The 13,055-nt window shown below is 40.6% G+C and overlaps 1 protein-coding gene across 16 annotated transcripts in view; it reads left to right on the top strand.

Moving 5' to 3' along the window:
* LOC144930211 (uncharacterized) overlaps positions 1 to 13,055 on the top strand; it is a 778,762-nt gene that overhangs the window by 519,442 nt on the left and 246,265 nt on the right. For 9 of the 16 annotated variants that reach the window (XR_013635332.1, XR_013635334.1, XR_013635331.1 and 6 more), the window contains 3 exons: positions 5,926 to 6,044; positions 9,474 to 9,603; positions 10,941 to 11,107. The exons of 6 other annotated variants lie outside the window; for them this stretch is intronic. The gene's annotated coding sequence lies outside the window, so the exon portion shown is untranslated. Of the gene's footprint in view, positions 1 to 5,925; positions 6,045 to 8,127; positions 8,245 to 9,473; positions 9,604 to 10,940; positions 11,108 to 13,055 lie in introns of those variants that run through there. One more of the 16 variants, XR_013635336.1, reaches the window with a different exon arrangement.

Genomic DNA, 13,055 nt, shown 5'->3' with positions numbered 1-13,055 from the left:
GGAGTTGCAACACCAGCCCTGTGTGGCAGGGCTTGGGTAGCAGAGATGCCAGGCGGCTTGGGCCAGCTCCATGCATGGGAAGGAGCTCAGGCAAGCGGCTCAGGCAAACTCCGTGCAAGGGTAGGGGGCTCCGGCAGGTCCTGTGCAGTGTCCCATTTTCCCTCTGGGGAAATATGGTCACCCTATTCAGCATGAGTAAGGCTATCACAATCTGGCCCTATTCTTTGGCCTATAATGTTCACAGTTCCCTTCATATATAGTATTAAATCAATGGACCCAGCAAAATGCTTTGCCGAGATGGGATAGAATTGCCTCCTCTGCATAGTTACTATGTGAACGGTGGTGGTGCTTCCCCTAGTTCGTGCTATATTCCTGACTTCCTATAGATACTGTTGATGAACTGTGTCTCATTGCTGTGCATTGGAGTTCTATATTTAGAATCTCAACACATAAGCATATCCTCTTCCTTGCCATCCTTGAACATCCACAACAAACATCCTCTGAGTTTGTCACTGTCAAGTTCCTTCAAACAGATGTAAGCTATTTTAGACACTTCAGACATTTTATTTTTGAACTTGACAATACTTCTGCTTGCTTTATTTCCCATTAAAATGTTCCCACAGTTTTTTCCTCTTTATTTTTGAGGCAAATCCTGACACCCCCCCTCCAAATCCAGCCCTCCCCCTTTGGATATGGATAGATAGTATGGTCCCACCTCAAAGAGAGTAGGATATCTAGAACCTAGGGTATCTAGAACCCCTTGTTCACCATAAAGGATAAGTCCATGGGAGCTCACTTCACTCCAGTTCTTCTGTGAGGCCAGGTGTTAGGGCAGGGGCACAGATAGTAGATTGAATGTGTTCGTAGATCCACCAGCCATTCCTCCACCCACATACATCCCTCCTGTCCAATTCACGGAGAACCCCTGTGCTACACCTATGTACTCCTGTGTTGGTGGCAGGATGCAGCCATCATTTTGGGCCTAACAGAATTCTCTGTCCCCCTGCTTCCATTTCTAGTGGGGATTTTTTTTGGAAGGGTATAAGGAATGCAACAAATTAATCTTTTACTGCATATTTATTGCTATTTCCTTATTTATTTTATTATTTAATCTGTTATATGTAGGACCTTAAGTATACATGAAAGTACAATATGAGAACTTTGTCAAATGAATAAGAGTTTCCCTGCAAAAGACTAACCTGCTAAAGGCACAAGTCAATGTAGAACACAACATAGACAGAAAGATAGCAGAATGATGGGTGGTTATTATGTCCCCAGTTCACCAGACCACTCAATACTTAAGTATTGACTTCAGTGGGACTTATGTATGAACTTAACTTAAGCAAGTGCTTAACTTTGTTTGCTGGATAAGGGCCTATAACTAGAAGGTGTCAGAATATTTGGGTTTTGATAAGCTTTGAGAAAGAGGGAAAGATTTGATATTTTAAATACTAGGCTATTTCTTGGACACGTAAAAAAAATACATGCCTTTTTTTTTTACAAGCTGTTACTTTAATGAGATGGCCACCACTTTTCCTGTGAACATCGCTAAAAGTCATTTGAGTAGAATGAGTAGTTAGGTTCTGGATAAAATGACAATCTCATGTTTCAGTGTTCTCCTGAGTTTGCCAAGTGTCATATTATTTAGCTATTTTCACACGCTGGCCAACTCATCATCACAATCATTATCCCAACCTCTCGAGGTGATCTACTTAACACCTCATTAAAAAAAATATGTTCAGCTCCTCTCTTCTCTCACAGCTCTTCACTTGTCAACAAGTCCTGTTTTTTCCCCTTTCACATGTGGTCCTTCTGGTACTCAATATTTGTCAATCATTAGCTTTACCCTCTGGTGTGATTTTTTTCACACTTCTTTTTTATACATCTCATCCATACTGTGTCTCATTGCAGTTTCAGCCTACTTCTCCTTACTGTTGAATTTTTTGTTCTTGTTTATACTTACTCTTTTTTTGCTAATGCAAAAATATAATATTATAGATAATACCATTATATCTTATGTCATCTTTTATTAAATATATTTTATTTGCTTTGTCTCAGTTATCAGAAACATGTTGGCAGAACTTCTGTAGAATTTCTTTGTTGCTTTGCTAGAAAATTCAAGCTTGTAACTCCTCACCCCCCCCAAAAAAAAAAGTTCATAATTGTTTCTGGAGGAACCTTATTGGAAATAATTTCACAAAGAGAGATGATAGTGCTCATTTTATATAGAAGAAAAACTTAGAATGAAAATTACCAGGTTAACAGGCAAGTCTCCCATTTTACTCCAACACTAGAGAGAAAAATATGATTACATGATATCAGAAAAGTAATACTTTGAACATATTTTAATCCGGCTTTAAGATTAAACTTGATAAATTTATGGAGGAGATGGTATGATGGGATAACATGGTTTTGGTAATTAAATATTCATGGTAAATAGGCCCAATGGCCTGTGATGGGATATTAGATGGGGTGGGATCTGAGTTACCCAGGAAAGAATTTTCTGTAATATCTGGCTGATAAATCTTGCCCATATGCTCAGGGTTTAGCTGATCACCATATTTGGGGTCGGGAAGGAATTTTCCTCCAGGGCAGATTGGAAGAGGCCCTGGAGGTTTTTCGCCTTCCTCTGTAGCATGGGGCACGGGTCACTTGCTGGAGGATTCTCTGCTCTTTGAAGTCTTTAAACTACAATTTGAGGACTTCAATAGCACAGATATAGGTGTGAGGTTTTTTGCAGGAGTGGTGGGTGAATTTCTGTGGCCTGCGTTGCGCAGGAGGTCAGACTAGATGATCATAATGGTCCCTTCTGACCTAAATATCTATGAATAATATGGTACTTTTGACTATATTGCTGTCCTTTGGCTGCATCTTATGGTAACATTGCAATATGCTGCAGAGAGAGAAGTGTTTAGGAACAACTTGAGGACTTCTCAAGATGGGTGAAAAGTGAAGTATTTAGCTAATGTACTCGCAGCTAGTTGGGGAATAAAATGTGTCATGCAGGCAACCAAATGAGTACACAGTGGTCACCATTTTTTAAAGAAAGTTGAGCATTTGCCTGCAGTGGTTTCTCAGGTATCTCAGTTTCTTCTCAACTTAGAATAGGAACTAACTGTGGTATGTGAGATAGCACTATGCAGTCAATTGTGGGTAAATGCTTATTTTGTAATGGTAACCACTGTGTGTCTGAAGGGCTGCGAAAAGTAGGAATAAAACTTGTGGAAACAAATGATCAGTGAGGTCTCTAAGAACCTAGTTTCAAATATCTGCAACTGCCTGTCACCAGACCAGGTTTCATAAGTACTGCCAACATTTTAGCCAGCCACTAATAGTCAGAATCTGAAACCTCTTATTCAGGGAAAATGTGTCATTCCCCCTGCCCCTGCAGTCAAAGTTTTCCTCTCTTTCCTAGGTAAATCATTAGCTCCATTTAGCTCCATTGACTTAAACCGTTTAGGGGCTGGTTTAAGTCAAGCTGGCATCTTCGGCCACATCTCCACATGGGGGACACTGCTGGTCCTTTTGCTGTGGTTTCATGTCTGTGTCATGGTCCTGCCTTTTCTTAGGGTGATAGTGGCAAGAGCCACTCAAAATAGAGCCATCTGCTAGATCGGTGTGTGTCCCACCATCTAGCCTCTTTGGGCAGGTGGGGTCCTCCCTTTTAGAATCATCCCTCTGTGACTCCAGGCAGACTGGAGTATGTCCCACAGGGTGAATGAACAAGCTCACTGGAGCACGAGTCTCTGGGGGGAGCATGGGACGTCATCACCTCAGCAAAGTCATTGATACTCCCTCAACTAGGTGCTGTTGAGGGTCAGGGAGAGCCCTCAACAGTAGTGGGTTTACAACCCAGTAAAAGGAATGCGGCAGCTGCATTTCACACCTCTCTGAGATATTATTTCAGGCTGGCATCTCGGCATTGGTTACATTTGGATTACATTTTAAGGTTTCCTTCACATCCATGAAGGTAACAAATCTGGCATAATTTCAAAACACTTCTGGGAAGGGGGCAAGTTGCTTATAGAAACAGCTTAACCATTTGAGCAGATTCACTCTTCCTGCTTTCTGCACTGGAAAAAGTCTAACCAGAGCAAAGATGGCCAGGATGTTCCTATGTCCCCAGTTGCAATTTCAGCCCTATGGTAGCATTGGCAGCCAAGGAAAGCTAGAGCAACCCTCAGGTTGCTGTGATATCTATATCTATGATCCTTGTACCCAGAAACATCATGTTCTAGGAGGGCAAAATTAAGATTTATGGTGGCCTTTGTCTGCATTTTGGCCAGATCTGGCCCTTTATCACCATTTGAGCTGGAGCTGAACCTGAAAATGCAGCACAAAAAAGAAAAACGCCCCCCATCCCAAATCTCCATTAACATTTTTCAGTCTTTTTTGTTTTCTCAGAAAACTGTTACTTGTGTGAGCCCCGAAACAGGAAATATCTAGAATAGGAGGAAGAATAAAAGCAGAGAGTATTTTGTCACATCCTTTACGTCACCACAATGAAAAGCATTTTTGGAACTCACCAAGAAGTCTCCAAAGTGCCTGGGAGCTGAGGATGATAATCTGATTATAACGTGCATGTGCTTTTAAATAGATCCCTGTCACAGTTAAAAAGGTGAATACTGATGGAAAGGGTGCATGGTAATGATGGACACTATTCTGACTGCACCCATCACCCCTTGAGCTGTACCTGTCTGTTTATTCATGTCGTCGATGTCATAACAACAATTGTCTTCAGAGAAGCTGAGCATAATGAGTCCTTTACTATGATGATCTGGTGAAATGGATTATTGTTTGTCAGCTTTTTAAAATGAAGTGCATTTAAAATGGCTGATGACTAAAATGCTACACTTTGGGGGCTGATAGCCATGCCAGAATAAATATCTCATTGCTATAACTGCTATAACGACAAAAGAAAAGGAAAAATATTGGCATAGTAAATACATATCTGCAGGACTGAACTGTCTTCTTGCTTTCCCCCTACTTGCTCAGAAGTGGGAGCTACAAAGTACTATATTGTTGCTACTGCCATCACCTCAGTCTAATAGCTCCCATTATTCATAGGAGGGCAGCTGAGGTCACTTCCATGTGCTTTGTGCAAAGAACCCTACTATTCATCCTTTATAGTCCTCTAGATTGTAAACTGTGCCAAATGGATTAAGGAAGCAGTGAGATGAGATATAGATTTGACCTTGAATTGTCCTTGTGTTTTCTGGTGTGATCTTACATACTCTATGAACAAGACTTTTCAGCAGCCTTAAAAAAGAAAATAGCACTTTTTGTCTTCAGATTAAAAAATAAAAGCATGTTTAAACATCTGGGTGATTGTAGGAAGCTTCTAACATTCTCGTAGATGCTTGGGGCCTTGAGCTCTTACTGGAAGTGTGATCTAGTTTTTCCTAGTAATTAGAAAGAACCCGGCCATAGTTCAAACCTAGCTAGCTGACATAGAAATGAAAGGTCCTTCTCAGCAAACTGACATTACAGTTTGGAAATAGCTTGCTTATGGCAGCTGAGTGCTGTGTTGTTTTTCTTGTCACTGTCTTTTCAACCTTGATACTCTGATCAATAACTGCACATATTTTGGCAGCCATGGTAACAAAAGACAGTCACTTCCCCTCAAGTTCCTGATACTTAATAGAGTGTATCAAACATTAGCTGAAATCTGCAGTCTCTTCCACTCAGTTGGAGACCATCTTGAGCTTTGAGTTCCCTTGCTGCAATTTAGTGAGGGATTTGTTCCTCTCCCTATATGGGGGTGGGGTGGGATGGGCAAACTACACACACTAAAGGAAATATACTAGGACTCTCTTGAATATCAGTGTCAAGTTGGGGAAGCTCTTTGACTGCTTGAAAAGATTTAATAATCTGGTTTTAAATATCATTGGATTGAGAACTTTCTGGCTTCTTTTTTTCTTTCAGGGTTATTCTGAATAATTTACAAATGACATGAAAATGTAATCAACAAATATTTGTATTCAGGGATGAAAGGCATCTGGATTTCAACCTACAAAATGGAATTAATGATAAAGGACATGCAAGTAAGTTTGAAAAACAATCACTAAAAAGGAGCCCAGAGGAATTCTGTGGCATTCATTGAAGCTGTCTGACTCTTTGATTTTCCTGGAACTGTTCAGATACCAGGATAGGGTTTGTTGTTTTCTGGCCATTCTTTGTCAGCTCTTCAGCAGCAATGCATTATTCTGTATCCATGACACTCAATCTTTGCAAAATGTACTAAATTAAAACCCATGTGAAATATTCATTGGAGGAGTGTGGAAATCAGCCACAGAGGCATTTTTTAAGATCAGAATGAAACCTTGTTACCACAAGAGAAAAGCTCAGCAATTGAATAAATAATAATATTGGTCCTTTAGACCTAAGAGTAAGTTTCTACATTTCATTGAATATATGTGTAGATTTCCACATCCTTCCCTTAAAAAAAAATTAAGTAGCATTCCTTTTAAGGAACTAGTAATGAAGATTATTCTTAAAGGACAATTTGTATGGAAAGAAGAAGCAAAGGTTTCAGACTGGATTCTCTATAGGCCAGCAAGGGAGCAAATGAAAGGAGAGTCAGACAATATGGAGGTATAGCAGAGGGAACAGTCAATATGCCAGTTCAGGTTGTTTCTGTATACGTCCATTTATGGAAAAAAGTGAGAGGTATTAACTATAAAAAATAAAGGAGTGATTCTCATTCTCTACTCTGTGGTGCAAAGGCGCCTTAAAGTGAGCGCAAATATAATCCTGATTTATGGCTGCTTTTTTCATTGACGAGTCAGATTGATTCTTTGGCCTGAGTTCTCATTTACACTAGGGAACACTGAAATCCCTTTCCACAAATGAGAATTCAGGCCAAATAATCTATCTGACTAGTTGTTCAATGCTGAAATGTAATGGACATGGAAATAGGAGATTCTTTCCTGTCCTGTGTGTTTATACCCTGAAATTTCAGTTTATACCCTCAGTTTATACCCTGAAATTTGAAGATCTCATAATTTAGTGATAAGATACTGTTGTGCTGGTTGCATTATAAATACCGTAGAACAGTGTTTCCCAAACTTGGGACGCCGCTTGTTCAGGGAAAGCCCCTGGCGGGCTGGGCCGGTTTGTTTAGCTGCCACATCCACAGGTTCGGCCGATCGCGGCTCCCACTAGCTGTGGTTCGCCGCTCCAGGCCAATGGGGTCTATGGGAAGGGCGGCCAGCATGGCCCGCGCCACGTCCCGCAGCCCCCATTGGCCTGGAGCAGCGAACCATGGCCAGTGGGAGCCGCGATCAGCCGAACCTGCAGACGCAGCAGGTAAACAAACTGGTCTGGCCCACCTGGGGCTTTCTCTGCACAAGCGGTGGAACAAGTTTGGGAAACACTACCCTAGAAAGACAGATGAACAGGTAGCTAATCTGACACGAATAGTGCAATAGTAAGATGTATATTTTGTTGTGCTTCTATTAAGTCCCATAGAGAGATGTCATTGTTATGTGTTCCTTCTTGGTCAGTTTTTTTACAGTGTATAAGTTAAAAGATGTTAATTTTCTTTCACAAATCTAACTCACAAATCCTGTAGTTGCGATTTATTATAATACTTAAAAGAAGGCTAACACGGAGCTTTGTTTTGGGGGAGTATCATATAACAAAGATATTTTTGATCCTCCTTAGTTTTTGCCATTATCCAACATTTTAGATAACAAAACTGATGGCACTTGACAGTCGGCATTCTGTTAGACTGGTATAGAACTTATGCTTATAGCCTGCAGCATTTATACATTATAGTGTAATCAGATTAACCTGTTACCCGTGAAGTAAGGGGTTGTCTACACTTGGAAATGTACTATATGTGGCAAATTGCCGGTACGATTATGATGGGTCCCACACTTCCTCTTCTTGGGGGGGATTCGGGGCACAGTTTCCTGCCCCTGAACTAGCGTATCCACTGTCCCACTAGTAACCCAGAGAAGGGTAGTGGAGAGGGAGGAACCCGGGTCTGCCCTCTACTCTGGGTCCCAGCCCAGGGGCCCTAGGGATAGTGGTAAACCACTTGAACTAGTGCTTCTTTCCCCTGGGCTACTTCCCTCTCCTGCCCTTCAGCTTTTGGGCTTCCTGCCCTCTCTCTCTGCACAGGCCGAGTGTCTCTTTACCTAGGGTCTTGGTCTTCTAGCCAGCCACGGCACTTCTCCAAACTCTCCTCTACTTCAACTCCAACTCCTTCAGACTGCACTCTGCTCCAACTCCTTCAAACTGCTCTCTGCTCCAACTCCAAACCACTCTGCTGCAACTTCTTTCCCTGGCTGATTGAAGCAGGGGTTTTTTATCAGGTGACTGGCTTCAGGAGCTCTAATTGGCTTCAGGTACTTTTAATTAATCTATAGAAACCTTTCTTCCCTCTACAGGGAATAAGGCTTCTCCTCATTGTGGGACTTACATATCTCTCCTAGATCACTCTCCTGCTGCCTTCTGGCCATGCTGTATCACATATAATATTTCGGTACAAGCCAGTGTGTGGATGATCTTTCTAGAATAAGAGTGTCCAGGAGGGGAGTTATTTCAGAATAGCTATTTTGGTAAACTTCCAAGTGTAGACAAGCCCTAGCATGTCCAAATGCTATGGTGTTTTTTATGAAAATCAGGACTTTCTGGTTACTGAGGGCCACTACAAGACACACTATCTTAGTGTCTTTGGAGAGAAAATGACTTGCTGTTGCTCTCTATCTTTACTTGTGTCAGGAGGTAACGTGAGTCATTGGGATTACTGCCTCCTCCTACTGGCTGGAAAAGGGATTCATATATATTTTAAAAATGCTCTTTACCATATGTGGCCACATATCAGCTAGCTGCTTTGTTATTGAGCCTAGGAATTCATACCATTTACAAATACAGACCTCAATTCAGAAAACAGGAAATGTGAGAGTACTGAAAATGCATTTGTCTGGCAACTCCAGACGACTGTGTCATACATAGTCAATTTAACAAACAGCCCTTGTACCATGGGAAAATTAAGGCACAATCAAAACTTTATAGTAATCATCTGCCCTCAGAATGAATTATAGACAGCCTAGTCCCAACAGTGGCATTAAGGCTGTTTTAGGATGTTAAAATAAAAGAAGGCTCTGTGATTTTCTATTGTCATATGTGGATAATGTCATAATGCACACCTTATTCTAGCTGCACAAGTGACCTGACCCTTAATACAAATCTGAAAGTTAAATAAATGTATTGTAAGATTACTTTCTTGGATCATGCAAATAAACAGCTTGTGAGTCAGTCCGCAGAATGGGCTTTGGGCTTTAACAGCACAAATTGTCCTGGATTCCTGGGATTCTACTGTTAATAGAAATAACAAATTGATGCAAAATAGTTAGCAAAATAAACTGTGCAGCATCAATGGACTAGCTGCATTCTGTCCCATTTGGAACTCTCTCTGTGGGCTATGACCAAAGTCCTCACTTTTTTTCTCAACATCTATTCAGGCAAAATGTCTACTCACTCAGCGGATTCCTTAGCAGACGTGAGTCAACCAACCTGGTGCAAATTCCCATTGACTCTGGGAGTTTTGGCTGAGTAAAAGGTGAAGCAGGACATCTGAAAGTGACTCTAAGAGTGAGTGCTACTTTACAAGCAAATCATCTGCCAACAAAATCACAGAATAAGACTAGACTTCAAGGGAATTAACATATTGGTGACCACTGAGAGGAAAAAACTCTCTAAATCTTTAACCATGCTAATGTGTGAGAAAGGTAACTGAAATATGGAACAACTGTGTTTTTGTTACACATGCCATGATAAATGACAGATTATCATGTTGCTTTAACCATCAGACTTGTTTTTAAGGATATCTTCTCACTCTATGAATTCAATAAACCAGTTTAAAAAGAAAACTGGAAAAACAAATTCCCTCGTGTGTAAACCTATGGATCCCCACCACACTAGTCAGCAGCAGACTCCTAGAAATGGCTTGTACCACCTCTCAGTTAATGTCTTTGTAAAATGGGGAGACCAATAATTGCTTTTCTCTGGGATATGAGACCATATTTAATAGTAGTGGTTATAAAACAGAAATATAATCAGCTGTTAGTGAAGATGAGCTTAGAACCCATGGCTTCCCTGTCCCAGTACTACTCCGGGGGGAGAGGTGCACACTCTCTCCCTCTCCCCCCCCCCAATTTTATATCCCTGGATATTGCTTGGCTAGGCACTGCAATGGAACAGGAACGGTGATTTACCCAAAATACAGATACCCAAAATACAGCAAATCCAGTACACTTCACAAGTTTTGGAGGGAGGGGAAATGGAAAAGCCAGCTGATACGAGCTAAAAAAAGAGGAGATAGCTGAATGAAATAACCATGGTATGAAATTCTGACACATGGCAATATTACTGCATGAAACTACCCATTGCTTCGGTCCTGATCCTGGGAAATGCAGGGTGCCATTAACACCACTTAAAAATCAACTTCCCCACTGAGGTTGGGAACACTCAGGACCTCCCAGGAGGGGCTAAACTTTACAATATTGAGCCCTTGTTTTTTCATTTTACTACTGGTTGCAAAATAGTAGGCAAAGTTGTAAACAATGGACGCAGTTGTCAGATTAGAGTATTTTACTGTAGTTCAAGAAATGCACCTAGAATACTTTCAAATGAACTCTTTCTTCATTTCTTTTGACTTTTGGTGTCAGAATAATTTTTTTCCCCATAAAGGGGCTTCACTGTCTCATAGATTTTGCTAACAGCATGAAATTACTGTCTTATTGGCACACTTAAAGATGTATGAGTTGTTACTTGGGGCTTTTGGTATAAATATGATTTTGCCTGGGCTTGTATTTTTACAGTAATTTATAGTATTCCTTGTTGTATTACTTTTAACTGTTGATTGATGGAAAAAAATATGAATAATAATAAAACAAATAGTTCTAGCTGATTATATTGTCACTCCATAGAAAGCTGCTATTCCATCCTGGAGATGAATCGGCACCAATGGTGCAATCAAAGCACAAATTCCATTTTGATAGTGGAGCCAGAGCTGAATGTCACCTATCTCTCACACAAGCTGTCTTTGCTAATGTAACTTTCAAAAACGAACAAGTTTAATTGCTCCTACAAAAATGTGAGTACTTACAGCCATTTGATGACAGTCTATGTTTGGAGCTAGCTAGTCTTTTACTTGCAGTGTGAATAAGTTCAAAGAACAGTCTGTAGCTGACCCTTTAAGACTTGAATTCTAGTCTCCTTGAGTTTGTTCAGGTGGTATATAAATATCACCAGAGCTGTACTGAGCTCCAATCAAATGCAGATTCAAACCATGATGAAAAGCCTCTGGAAGCTGACTTGGGGAATAAAGGTGGCTTTGTTTTTCATTCCACCTTGCTCTTTGGAGCTGAGTTTACTTGATTACTTCATTTAGATGACAAAGAAGGGCCAGTATTGTGAGGTATGGCTGAGTGCCCCCTCTGTGGTGGCATTCCCATCTGTGCAGAGGGCCAGCACAGGGCCCATACACCACTTAAATTCAAATTAACCATTATTTTTAGGACTTAAGTGGTGCACAGGCCTCAGCACAGGAGGGAATTTCACCCTGATGAGTCCTAGGGAAACTGATACCATCCCTGCGTGCCTGGTCTAATTTCATTATGAAGAACATAGCTGAAATTGGCACTAAAGCCTGGTTGTTAGTTTAAGAGCAAAGAGCCCAGGAAGAGGATGGAATTTTTCAGTACAATTTTTCAGTTAGCTAGCATTAAAATAGGAATTGGGGATGGAAATCCACAGTTGGAATAGGGGAGGGAAGGGATACAGAGACTTAAAATAGAATCCTTTTTATATCTCCTATGATGTATGGCTTGCATCTATCATAATGTAATCTGAATGGCCAATAAACATGCACAATATATGATACGAATGCAAGATGTGCCTCATCAGACTAATGGTCCTTAATGTTTAATATCTGCCTCTGAGAGTGGTCGATGCCTGTTGTTTCAGAGGAAAGTCTTAAAAGGAAGATTATCTTTCAGATTCCATATCCACGATCCATCAATAAAGCAATGCTCACTGGGGTTTTTGTAGCTATGACTCATGGTGAAGCTGTCAAGATCAGGAGGCAGGATACTTTAGGTGGATGGCCTTAGATTATGAAACACCCTACTAGAAGCAATAAAACTAAGCACAAGCTTGTTCGGGGCAGAATGTAAGATGCCTCTTTTAAATTTATCCTCCCCTCAACGTTCAGATAATTTCAAGGAAATTTTTTTGCACACACAAAGTCCACGTCCTCTGAGTAGTAGCAATCAGTTGTGAGGATGTGCTTTATGATAAATAAAAGGGGGAGTGAAAGAATTATCTCTCTTTAGAGGTTCAAAATCTAAATTCCAGATGCAGACCTGAATGTTGCAAACAATCCCTAGCTTTATAGGTACCATGAAATTTTAGGGAGCTCATAATCTGGATCCCAATAACAATAACGCAGCTTGAGCCCTTCTCTAAAACACACTGCTCACATTGATGCTCAAAACAGGGATAGGTAAAACTTTACAGTTTAGAGAAGGGAAAAGGGACAATATCTTTTTCAGATGCCTCTACTTGTGCCTTGACACAATGGGAACCTCCTGTCTGAGAGATGAAGCAACAACAACAAAATGGGGGGTGGCATCTACAGTAACACAACTGCAAGAGATTTTAATTAAGGCTTTCCTCAGGCTTGCAAGATAAGAGACCTTTAATTTTTTTGTCTTCATTTTTAGACAGCTCATTTACTTGGTCAGAATAATAAACCCAGCCCTAGTGTTTCTTTATTTATCCTGGAGTTTCTAAAGTTTATTCCAACTCTTTGCTTGGAAGGCATGGCTAGGATAAACTTGGAATGCTTTTATATTTGAAATCAGTATTGCTTCTGTAGAGGAACACATTCTAATCTACACATTGACTGTTAAGGGATATGAAATTATTCAGCAGGCTCTAGATATCCTTAGAAATTGAATTCTATAGTGTAAAAACCTTTCTCCCCCCCCCCAAACCCAAAACAACACTTACAAATATCTTTAAGGATTTGGCTATATTTC

Source organism: Lepidochelys kempii, chromosome 2 (genome assembly GCF_965140285.1).
Source record: "Lepidochelys kempii isolate rLepKem1 chromosome 2, rLepKem1.hap1, whole genome shotgun sequence".
Classification (NCBI taxonomy): domain Eukaryota; kingdom Metazoa; phylum Chordata; order Testudines; family Cheloniidae; genus Lepidochelys; species Lepidochelys kempii.
The sequence above is the reverse complement of the archived record's forward strand: the minus strand, read 5'-3'. Positions and strand labels throughout refer to the sequence as shown.